The sequence below is a fragment of the Otolemur garnettii genome, unplaced genomic scaffold, assembly GCF_000181295.1.
Source record: "Otolemur garnettii isolate 467f Iridium unplaced genomic scaffold, OtoGar3 scaffold00089, whole genome shotgun sequence".
NCBI lineage: Eukaryota > Metazoa > Chordata > Mammalia > Primates > Galagidae > Otolemur > Otolemur garnettii.
Window position 1 is genome coordinate 3,952,627 of NW_003852484.1, and position 4,760 is coordinate 3,957,386.

Sequence of the window (4,760 nt, forward strand, 5' to 3'; positions counted from 1 at the left end):
GCCATGTGGCTATTTTGCCAGGATATGAGTTTTATATTATTTTTGTTAATTTTATAATGTTAAACTTTAATAATAACAAATAATTATTGAGAACTGATTATTGAGAACTGCTTATCAAAGTTTACATTGTTGTCAGGCCCGCCCCCCAGGCCCACCCAATGGTGTCCCACTTTACCAATGTTAAAATCTGGTCACCTTAGGGTTGACCTATTCTGGTTATTCATATTACCAGCCACATCCTTTCTTGGGGGATCTACTCTGGTTATTCATATTACCAGAGCTTTTCCGATGATTCCACCCCATGATTATTTTACCCCATTTGGCTTTTCCCCTTGAGCTTTGTCAAGGACCCGTATGGTGTTACGGCCTCAGAGACTGGGGACCTGCTTGCTGTGATGGGGCTAAGTGGCTCTGTCTTATTTTCAGCTGGTCTCTGTTCTACACTAGTGAATCAGTTACTCTTGGTTGAAGTCTCAGCTATGGAGAAATACATACATTTCTCAGCTATGGAGATTCATTTCTCAGCTAAATACATTTCTCAGCTATGGAGAAATTAAGTCACCCTGCCCCGACAAACAACAATTGGGCAAGGAAAATCAAACCTTCCCTCAATTATATACCCAGGGTGCCATTTTGGATAGTCCTTGGGTGATTTGCCAGCTCAAGGGTTCCAAATTGGTTGTCCCAGTCAACACCAGTCTCAAGTGGGACAGTTCAAATGTCTCCGGCAGCTAGATAAGAGGGGTCTGCTGGAAGCTCAGCCATAACTTGCTCCAGTGCTCTGTGAGGGCAAAAGGACCCACCCAGCAAATGAATTAGTCTGGGAAGCTTGATACCTCCTTCCCCACCTCGCACCCAGTCACTGGTAATCTGGGCTGTGACCCAGTTCACTCCAGTAAGCAAATGCTCCTGCGGTTTACAACTGCCAAAGTCCCCAGAGATCTGAGTCCAGCAGGGGGACTTTTATTTAGGCTGGGGAAGTTTACTCAGTTCCAGTCCCACACCTTCTGTCCTGGCTAAATTCCTCTGCAAGTCAGAGGCTGCTAGAGCTAATAAGAAACTCAGTCCTGGGCAGCAAACAATTAGAGTTTATACTCAGGTGTCAATTCCAGGCTCTGCCCACCCACTGCCATTGTCTTAGCTATATTCCCCTGAGGGCTAGGTGCTAATGGTCTCTTTACTCACAAAAGTTCCCAAGTCCGTTCCACCAGTGGCTGCTGTCCGGAACCTCTGGTTGCCCAGAGAGACAGGGCGTGCCTATCTGGAATGGCATCAGGCAGCTCCTGTATGGCTTCCTCTGAGCTAACACTCTTCTCCTCACTCCTATGTCATAAAGTCAGCACAGAGCAGCACCAGCCCTTTCCCCCTCCACTCCTCTCAAGGAAATGCCCAAGAATCTGGACTCCATGGGTGACAAACCTCCAGATCTCGGGGTGAGAGTGGGCAGGGGGTAATCCTCAGAGTTCAGAGTTGCAGGTAGGGAATATATACAGTTTTATACAGTTTTAGTTTTATGCCTGGCAGGAGGGTGCCATGGTATGTAGGAGGTCCAGTTTTTAGGGGGTCTCTCCTGTGGGATAGAGTGAGAGGATGTTTGAACTCTGCTCTCTTGTTTGTATGGAATAAACTGTGAGCCCTTCTTGTGGGGGAAGGGCCTCCCATCAGCTTGGTGGTGGATTTTGTACCTTTTGATTGTATTTTTGGGGTCGCAGCTCACCTCAGCAAGGTTGAAGTGCATTCTTCAATCTTCTCTCTTGACTCTGCTCCAAACCATCAGCTTTCTTGCTAAACTTCTATCTTTTAAGTCTCCTTCTGGATGGAAGCCTCTGTAAAAAACTGGCTGCAGTCCACCATCTTGCCCCCTCCTCCCATTCACTTGGATTTCTAATGTTGGCAGATCCAGGACTCAGTCCTTGAGCATTTCTCTCTATGTATTCACTTCCTAGGAAATCTCATCCAGTTTCATGTCTTTGAATACCATTCATATGCTGATGATTCTCAAGTTTATGTTTCTAGCCCCTACCTGTTACCTGAACTTTAGACTCATATATGAAACCGCCAGCTTAATATCTTCATTTGGATATCAATTAACACCTGAAGCTCAACATGCCCAAAATGAAACTTAGTTACTTTACATCCCAAATCTGTTCTTACCCTAGTCTTCTTTCTACTTTCAGAAAATTACATCATGATTCACTCCCATACTCAGGCCAAAATCTAGGAGTGAGCACTGATTTTTTTTCAAACCAGTGGTTTAGATTTTTATATCTAAACCACACTCAGATCACACTGTATCTATCTTAAGGTTTAATTCCAAGTCAAAATATTTCTCTCCACAGTACCACATTGCTCAAGTCACAAACATATTTTGCTTGAACTGTTGCAAAAACTTCCTAACTGGACGCCCTCTTTCTATCCCTTCCTACCTATAGACAGTTCTCCAACTCAGCAGCCAGAGTGATCCTATAGAATCAGATTATGCCACTCCCATGTTCTAAACCTCCAATAGTTTCACATGTCACTTAGAATAACATCAAAATGTCACAGTAGTCACAAGGCCCTCATGATTTGATCCCTAGCTTCCTCTGACTGTATCTTCTATCTCTTTTCACCTTACTCTTCCCAAACCATCCATACTATTTCTCACCACATCATTACTTCCTCAAGGCCTTTGCATTTGCCAGAATCTTGACAGTCTGTCAGGATAAGTAAGGTAATTTTGAGAACAGGTATAGTAGATTATTCAACTTTGTTTCTCCAACACCTATGTCAGTCAATGGCATATGGTGGAACTCAAAGATGTATGTTGTAGATAAACAATGTAGAAAAACTTAGAGATTTTTAATCATAAAATGGCATATATTTATGTTCTGTGTATCAAATTTTTAGTCAACAATCAACCACATAGGGCACATGTAGTCCTAGCTACTTGGGAGGCTGAGGCAAAGGAATCATATAAGCCCCAAAGTTGAGCTGTGATGCCACAGTACTTTATCGAGGGCAATACAGTGAGACTCTGTCTCATTTAAAAAAAGAAAAACATCAACCACATATATGATGGTGGACCCATTAAATTATAATACTATATTTTTACTGTACTTTTTTTTCAGTTATGTGTTCAAGTTTTTTCAAATGGATTGAAATCTCTTTTTTAATATTTTGGGGATAAATGTGATAATTTGATACATTCATATAATGTATAAAGTTTACTATACCTTTTCTGTGTTTAAATACACAAAAACCATTGTGTTACAATTGCCTATAGTATTCAGTAGAGTAACATGCTACGTGCTATGTGCTACATGCTACACAGGGTTGTGGCTTAGGAGAAAGAGCATATATCACTCAGCCTAAGTGTGTTGTAGGCTATATGACATACCATGTAGCTTTGTGTAAGTACACTCTATGATGTTTGCGCAACAACGATATCAACTAACAATGCATTTCACAGAATATATTCCTGTCAATGAAGTGACACACATTAGAATACAAGCCAACATTGTGATGTAGTTTCCAGGAACATCTGAGGTTACCTTATACTGCATTAACAGAAATGCATTGTTTAGATAAAGGTAGGTGCTAGTTCTTCTAGTTAGACTACTTCTAGAATGTTGTATTTGGCTGCTAGTATCACATACTAAAATATCTTAATCTTAATTGCTGTATTTCAGGTAAAGAATGTTTTTCAGAAGAGGGAAAGCAGGATGGTAAAAGGACAGAACTATGTCTTGTGAGGAACCACTATAGGTAGGAACTAGGAATCTTTACCTTAAATACTTGATGATGGGGGAAGAGCCATGAAAGCTTTCCCAAAATAGCTAAACATCTGCCACATGAAAAAGGAGGTTCTGCTATAGAGGAAAGAACCAATGCTAGGAGGTTTCAGAGAGAGACTAAAGTTCAGAATAAAAAGGAGTTGCCTAGTAATTTTTTACAAATCAATGTTCTGCAGAACACTATAGTATGTTAGGTTAGAAAAGGTATCTTGTATCTTTACTACAGGCTATCTCAGAGTCTTTAATTTGCAAATGTTAAGAAGGGGATATATAGTATATCTCATTTCCCAAACTTATTTGTCCATAGGCACTTTCATCATAGAAAAGCATTACCATCTCCTGGATCAATATTTAGAGAACAGTTTGGGTTAAAGCTGCTTTAAAATGAACAGGCTATCTTCTACAGGAGTAGAGTCAGGTTCACATCTAGAGATCATAAAACTGGGTGGCCCTGCTGTTGCTTCTGTAACACTGCTGCTTCTGAAACACTGGTCATTAAAACAGAAATATATAAAGCTTGGGAAACTGGGGCAGATTCTCTTACCTGTTCCATTAAGAATGTGAGATCCAACACTCTTCTAGATGAGAATAATGCTGTAAAACTAGTGGAATGAGGCTGTCTGGTTTGGTGGTTCTAAACTTTTTTTCTAGAAACACACTCACTGCACACTCATGATATTCCCATGCCTGTCCTCTGACTCATTCATTGTATGCAAAGTAATGGTTTTCTTTTTATTTTTTTATTAAATCATAGCAGTGTACATTAATACTATCATGGGGTACAGTGTACCGTTTCTGTATATAATTTGAAATACTTTCATCCAACTGATTAACATAGCCTTCATGTTTTTTTCCTAGTTATTGTCTTAAGACATTTATATTCTACATTTAGAGAGATTCACATGTACCCTTATAGGATGAACCATAGGTGTGATCCCACCAATCACCCAACTCTCTCTCTCTCTTTTTTCTTTTTTTTTTTTT